Source organism: Pinus tabuliformis, chromosome 5_2 (genome assembly GCF_031772625.1).
Source record: "Pinus tabuliformis cultivar Carrire ecotype Pingquan chromosome 5_2, CPIR1, whole genome shotgun sequence".
In the NCBI taxonomy this organism is placed as follows: Eukaryota; Viridiplantae; Streptophyta; class Pinopsida; order Pinales; family Pinaceae; genus Pinus; species Pinus tabuliformis.
The window spans coordinates 164,072,773-164,081,245 of NC_142306.1; positions in this window are offsets into that span (position 1 = coordinate 164,072,773).

The window sequence follows — 8,473 nt, forward strand, 5'->3', positions numbered from 1 at the left end:
CAGGCCAGGTAACTGATGAATCACAAGTGCACTGTATATGATAGAAGTTATTTATGTCGTTAAGGTGTTTATGTTATAGTTAAAGTCTAAATCTAGAATTAGTATGGAAATGGTGTTACTGTCTATATTAGAGTATTATCCCTAAGATTGGTTAGTTGGTTATTCTAAAATTAATCTTAATTGAATCAAGTTTTATGGGATGGTTGACGAGAGATCCTAAACTCTACTTTGTTAGACTTTTTTTTATTATATTTGGATTTTTATGCTGTAGCCACAATAAACTAACTATGAAAGCAGGGAATGATGTAAAGGAAATCTACTTTATTGAGTTGGAAAATGAATGATGCTTGAATTCAGTTGCTAAGGAAAAGACTATCACTCTTTAACTTTTGCAGCTTCATTCAATACAAAAGTAAAACAAGAACGAAATTGATAAGCTATAAAACAACCAAACTGTGAAATGAGATGAATAAATTATACTAAGTAGAAAGCAAATGAAATGCTCAAATTACGCTAGGTAGAAAGCAAATGAAATTGTTGATGTAGATGTCAACTTAATCGTGAATTCCATTGGACTGCATCCTAAAACATAAAACAGAGCATCCATAATTTAACTCTAAAAAAACCAAATAAAATCTATTTGCAATGAGTCAAAGACATGATCTGCACGTAGGGGCCCTCCATGAGACAGTCAGCAACTTTAATCAACGTAACGTGAAAATTATGAGCCAAAGTCTATTAATTGGAAATAGTTTTAACATGATGTTCTCAAAATTATATATAGTGGCGCACACCCAAAACACAGAGTGGCCATTGTTCTCATAACATTTTCTCAAATAACAACATGAGAATTTTAAGCCTACGTATCTTCATCACAATTTCTATCAAACCAAATTATATCGCTTAATCATTTATTTTCTATTTGTAAAAGCAACTCAATAATATTTCGTAAAATTCGGACTTTGTTCCGATACATTATCTTGTAGTTGACTTTGAGGTTGACCGCATTGCAGTGCGATTATCTTGAAGTATTGGTTCGAGAGAATAGGAAAGAATCCATGAGAGGATCATTCCTCATCTATCCATATCTTCTTTTGTTGAGCTCGTGAACTCGAACCCTATCAACAATGGAGGTAGCTGCAGATCTATGGATTAGCTGCAGAATCAAGTCAATTCCATAGATGAATGCAAACTTTAATAAAACAATAAGGTATATGGACAAAATATGAAAAACAAGACATGTAAGTGCTTACCTTAACAAAACCTCATATTTATTGCATTTATTTAGATGATAGGGATAGAAAAAAGGAGGAAATATGAGAAAAAAGGGTGTCAAGGTAAAGCAATTCTTGGACTCTAAATTCCCCCACACTGGAGGTTTTCTATGTCCTCATACAACTCAACATTTTCATTTTCCTGTACATTTTTTCTATCACATTTAGGATTCACTTTCTTCTTCTTTTCGATAGCCACTGCCATTCTTGGTTTCTTCATGAGGATCTTATACTTTAGGTTGATGATTTCTCTTTGCATTGCCCTGTTTTCTTTCTTCAACTTTTTTTTCTTTTTGTACCATAGACTCAAGTGAAGACTAAGGTTGTCACTCTTGGCAATTTGAATTCCATTTTGTGTATTCAGTGCTTGATTCTCATTTTTGAGGTATCTATTTAATGTCTTCAGCTCAAAAATTTATTGCTTTAAAACATTATATGTTGAAGGTTCTTGTGGCTCATTAAATTGATTACTTCTGTCCCCTGGACTTTGGATTGACTCTTTAGTTGTTGCCTCCTCCTCTCTAATGACTCTATGTAATCATAAATTTCTTGCTAAAAAGGATCAACACCTGGACTGTGTACAGGACTTCTTGGAGGTGCATTGAAGGGGGGTGGTGACACCCTTGGTGACAGTTTTAGTGATTCTCCTAGAGAGTCTTCAAGTTTTTCAGTTTGTTATTTTGCTTCAAGATCAATATATTCTACAACTCCTGAGACTGCTTGTTGTACTGTGTTTAATCTTATACTTATTCTTAAATACATAGTTGGAAATCCCTGAGCTTTCTTCTCTTTAGCTTTTAGATTTTCTTTCCGAGGAAGGGTCTTCGTTTGAGAGGAAATTTCTATTTTCTTGCTGGCTTTCTTTCTTCTAAGATTCCCTTTTTTCATTGTCTGCAAAATATCTACTAGGGGTAGTTCATCCTCTAATAATTCTTGCTGGGATTGGGGTTCTTGTTCTTTTATTGTTTCCATTTTTCTCTTCCTTCCTCTGAGGGTTCTACTACCACTGGGTTGTTCAGGGGTTTTCTCTTCAAAATGATTTCTTACTAGAAAATTTTGCCAATTGTCACCTATACTCTGCAGGTGAAACACAATCAAGATTTTTATCAATCCATGATGGTACATTGTATTGTCTATGAACTAAATTTTTTTTTGAACATTCATTGATATTTTCTTAAGGTTGTGCAAGAGGAAATACAGAAGATTCATTTGATTTTCCTCAAGAAAATTCATCATTTTCCTAACGTGGTAGAAAAACATGCATCCAAACTGACCTTCACAAGTAATAAATTTCTAAAGTACAAGGAGAAATTTCCTCCATTTACTCTTAAGGGTTGTACTAGGAATACCTTTTCTGAAGATGGTAGTGTCAATGTTTGGATTTTTCAAGAAGACTTTCCAATCTTCCCCTTCGATTCCTCTATTTTTGAACCCGTTTTATCCTCTTCTGGGTAATTCGGTAGCTTCTGCAATCAGGGACTCTGTTATGGCGAAAATAACATCTCCTATTTCAACCTCCATTCCATCAAAAGAATGTACAAAAGTATTTGTTACCTCCCTATTGAAACCATCAAATTTCTCTATGAATTGTAACCACTGTACTTTTTGCAATAGTTCCCTGGTTTGAGGGTATACTTCCAAGAACTTCTTTCCTATTGGTTCCGTTCAGACAATAACACCCATGATGGAAGATGATTTGTCTCAAGAATTGTTTACTTGACAGGGAAAAATGATGTTGGTAGGGTTTCGTTCAGTGAGGGAGAGAGATGGAGAGGCTATATGAATTTAGAGAAATGAGAGAACACGTGAATTATAATGAAGGTTGTGGAGACAAATCATCAAGATTTTTATCAATCCATGATGGTACATTATATTGTCTATGAACTAATTTTTTTTTTTGAACATTCATTGACATTTTCTTAAGGTTGTGCAAGAGGAAATATGGAAGATTTTTTTGATGTTCTTCAAGAAAATTCATCATTTTCCTAACGTGGTAGAAAAACATGCATCCAAACCGACCTTCACAAGTAATAAATTTCTAAAGTATAAAGAGAAAATTCCTCCATTTACTCTTAAGGTTTGTACTAGGAATACCTTTTCTGAAGATGGTAGTGTCAATGTTTGGATTTTTGAAGAAGACTTTCCAATCTTCCCCTTCGATTCCTCTGTTTTCGAACCACTTTTATCCACTTCTGGGTAATTCGGTAGCTTCTGCAATCAGGGACTCTATTATGGCGAAATTGGTACATCTCCTATTTCAACCTTCGTTTCATCAAAAGGACGTGCAAAATTCTTTGTTACCTGCCTATTGAAATCATCAAATTTCTCTATGAATTGTAACCACTGTACTTTTTGCAACAGTTCCCTGGTCTGAGGGTATACTTCTAAGAACTTCTTTCCTATTGGTTCCGTTCGGACAATAACACCCATGATGGAAGATGCTTTGTCTCAAGAATTGTTTACTTGACAGGGAAAATTGGTGTTGGTAGGGTTTCGTTCTATGAGGGAGAGAGATGGAGAGGCTATTTGAATTCATAGAAATGAGAGAGCACATGAATTATAATGAAGGTTGCGGAGATGAGTTAACCGTTAGAGCGCATTCAATTTAATGATTCGACAATTTCTTTGATAGATTCAGAATAGGGACAAGATAGGATTTAAAATGGTGTATTATGATGATTTTGGCAAGTGGCTATCACCCATGATTTGAAATGATTTTGTTTTATTTCGGTAGTACTATGTCCACATAATTCATAAAAGCAATATATTAATCCTTATTGTAAAATTAAAGTGTTACATAACTTCAACTAATTTGCTAACCTTTATTTGTCTTTTGATATCTTTTGCAGGTACTTTGCACTTAAAAGGAGTCATTTATTCTTCAACCTGAACCATTAAGTGTTCCTGTCAAACTGGCTAAAAAAATATTATTAGAGCTACGGAAACTTGTCCAGGCTGCAGAAAGTCATTAATTCTGTAGCTGAAAGAGATTTTTTTAAAAAGAAAGGAATACTTGGAAAAAATGAATACATTTGTTTTTTTAGGAAGAAATCGTAAAGAGAGAAAATTTAAGGTGCCAACAAGAGTTGGTTTTCGCTTTAAATTTTTTGTATAAACATGCCAACAACATGTTGGTTTTCATGTTTATACATTATTATTATTATTTTTATTTTTATTTCCCTTTTTTTTATATATATTTTTTATTTTTATTTTATATATATTTTTTTTATTTTTTTTATATATATAGAGAAAATAAAATCTCTATGGTCGAAAAGAAAAATTCTTCTCAACCATCTTCAATTCTAATCTGTCTTGAAAATTTTTGACAAATTCTTCTTTTGTCAATGGCTTCTGATAAAGTATAAGTCAATGTCCATTCACTAAAAGAGGAATTTTCTCTTCATCAATAGTCTTCATTCTAACTTCACCATTGTCAAAGACATTTTCAACTTCATAAGGTTCAAGCCAGTGTGTTTGGAATTTTCCTTGGAAACTTTTGAATTTTGAGTCAAATAGTAATGCCCAATCTCTTGAATGAAACTTCCTTTCTTTAATCTACTTATCATGCCATCTGGATCGCTGTTGCTGAACTAGGCTGGTATTTTGGAGGGCTTCTTGTCTTATTTCATCAAGCTCATTCAATTGTCTCATCCTTTGCTTTTTTGCTTCTGATAAGTCAAGATCCAACTGGACTATTGTTTTATAGGTATGGATCTGGAACTCTATTGGAAGTAAGACCTTTTTCTCATAAACAAGTTCATAGGTAGTATGCCTTATAGTACTTCTTCATGTAGTTCTATAAGCCCACAAAGCTTTTGGAAGATTTTCTGCCTAGTCTTTCCTGTGTAACTGTACAATCTTAGTAAGAATTGCTTCAATCACCTTGTTTGTAGACTCAAATTGTCCATTAGGTTGTGGATGGTATGGAGTGGATTTATGATGCTTGATTTTGTATTGCTCCACAAGTTTCTACACTAATTTGGATGTAAATTGTGTTCCTTGATCTGTTACAATTTCTCTTGGAACACCAAAACACGTAAAAATATCCTCAAAAAGAAATGAAACTACAACATTTTTAGTAGCAAAAGGAAGTGTTTTAGCTTCTACCCATTTAGTAACATAATCAGTACATACCAGAATATATCATTTTTTTCTTTGAAGGTGGATTGATTGGACCAACAAAATCTAGTGCCCAATTTTCAAATGGCTCAATGAGTACCTGTGACTGTAATGGCATTTAATTTGAAAGAGTAGGTTTGACCATTCTCTGACCACTGTCACATCTTTTAACATATTTCTTGGTATCCTTGAAAATGAAAGGCCAATAATATCCTAAAAGTAGGACCTTATAAGCAATTCTTCTGTCAGAAAAATGTCCTCCACATGGTTCATCATGGCATGCTTTAGGTATTTCTAGTATTTCATCTTCTCGAACACATCTTCTGATGATGAGATCTAGTCCTATTTTGTATAATTCTTCGTTTATCAATGAATAAAATGTGCTATTGTGAACTATCCTCCTCTTTTCTCTAGGAGACAAATGAAATGGAATTTTCCCTGTAGTTAAATAGTTAGCAATATCTTCATACCAAGGTGATTTAGTAGATACTGCAAAAATATATTCATCAGGAAATTTATCCTCCACAGGTTGATGATTATTATCATTCTGAATTCTAGATAAAAAGTCAGCAATTATATTCAATTTTCAGGATCTATCTAGAATGGTGATGTTGAATTCTTGTAACGATAAGAACCATTTGGTTATTCTTCCATTAGTGATTGGTTTATTCATTAGGTATCTAATGACAAAATGGTCTGTGTGAATGGAAGTTTCATAGTGAGTTATATCATGTATGAATTTTTTAATGGCATGAACTATGGCTACAAACTCCTTCTCAGTTACAATATAATTTAACTTTGTAGGAGTTAAATTTTTACTGGTATAATAGATTTCATAAGGAGTGTTATCACTGACAAAATTTCAATGCCAAATGTCTTACATTTGTTTGATGGTAAAGCACATAAATCCTTTTCAGAAGTTTCGCAGCGCAACATGCTTTAAGTGATTTCATAGTGCATAATTCATATTTTGCACTGGCTGCGCTACGAAATTGGGGATTTGTTCGAATCCACAGCCTCTCGCAATCCATATTCTCTAGAAACCTTTTGAGGTCCTCTGGATTTGTTAAGCAGCTCATAGTTCTCCTAAAAAATGGATCTTCTGCAATTCAAGAGTTGGCAGCCTCGGCCATCTGTAATCTATCACAGACAGATGAAATAAAGAGAGCATTAGGGGAGGCAGGGTACGTTGGTCTGCTTGCACAGATGTTGGATGGCAAGCCTAGCTTCTCTCAACCACTTGCTGTAAGGGCACTCTCTAGTCTATTTGTTGTTGATACAAACATAAAAGAATTCATTAAATTGATGACCATGTATCTTGTCTGGTGCGGTTATTAGATCCTCAAAATGAAACAGTGACAAAGACATTCCCCATTTCTGCGTTGTTGGCCCTCTCCTACAGCAATTGTTGACCGCCTTCTTCAGTTTCTGGGGATGGAAGGAATACGGCTTCTTGAGTTACATGGTTCTGATGCAGAATAAATTTTAAACACACTGATCTTTAATACATTTGTCTTCTGCCAGGTGTTCAACGAAATAAGCTCTAGAGATATAGAAAAGATAAATGTATTGCGTGGCACATTCAACAACTTGATCTTCATTGGAGTATTCTTATCAGCATTTTTATAGTTGTGTTTGTGACTGCAGTCAGTGATTACCGGCAATCATTGCAGTTCAGAGATTTAGATAAGGAGAAGAGGGTTTGCCATTGGCGGTGACATTAAGCCTTGCTTTTGCTATGAAGAAGATGATGAATGATAAAGCACTTGTGCGGCATTTTTCAGCATGTGAGACAATGGGATCAGCAACATGTAGTTGTAATGATAAGACAGGGACCCTAACAACAAATCGTATGATAGTTGTAAAGTGCATATTCCAGAATACAGGGGGTGAGGTGATGATTAGTGAAGAGGTAAAACTTTTATATGTGTTACACAGTAATTTGTCACCATCCCTGTTACTCCTCTTGTCGTACCTTAGAGGACTCATTCCGGGAGTTATAAGAAGTGACAAGGGCTAAAAACACTTGCATTATGTTCCCCTGAGTATGTACTCCATGTTCCCTGGAGACACCTTCTGCAGATCATCCCTAAAAAGTGCTTTTTTTCCATTGGCGCAAGTCCACAGTATCCTACCCGCGCCAATGATGGAGATCCTCAAAAGAGGGCGCGACCATTAGCGCTCTATCTTAGAGCAACAGTCACGCCAACCAAATTTAGTCGTGCTTTTTGCCTTAATGCACGTCCGACTGTTGTTTCCTTCATTACATGGAGCTTTTCTGAGGATAGAAAATAAGTTTTTTGTCGAGCTTTATCCATCTTTATGGCTTTTGCTAATTCCACGAAAGGTATCCCAGTTCATCGCATCCTCCTCCCTTCTTCATCTATATAAGCTTGTCATTATGCATTGTGGGGGGAGAGAGTGTTGGTGTTAGTGTTATGCTAGTGATTTGGTGATTGAGTGATAGTAGTGATGATTATTGGTCATGGAGTGTTAGATGTTGAGTTTATGGAGGAATGCTAGTGAGTGCTAGAGAGGTTATGCTGCCGGAGAAGAGATGCATGTCAAGACACATATAGTTACTCGCCCAGCCAGGAGAAGGGTCAACGTCAGAACAATGGTTGTAACTTTTCCTGTTTATTAATTGATGAGTACTGCTATTATAGTTCCAATCTCATTATCTATCATGGTGATATGTTGATTTATTTCCTTTCTGACTGAAATATAGTTGTGCCTTGGTAGTTTTTATGTTGGTATCTGTCTCTTCCTTTGCATGTGCAGGTATTCGTCATGATCTGTTGGAGCAAGGGAGCGAGGATATCAACTCTGATTCAATCATAGTGTTGGACTCCAGGTTAGTCTTCTTGATTCACCTTTGATGCATAACTAGGAACTTGCATAGCAGCGTGGTTTGTTTGTGGCTAGTTCTGTGATAGGCTAGTGGGATCGCCTCTGTCCGCAGAGGGGATTTACCTTACCAACAAATTGGTGACTCCGCTGGGGAGTAACTCTTTGATTTCTGTCTTGCATGTTAATTTTCTTCTGCTTGCTTGAGTGCATGAGCTTCCTGAGTCAGTTTT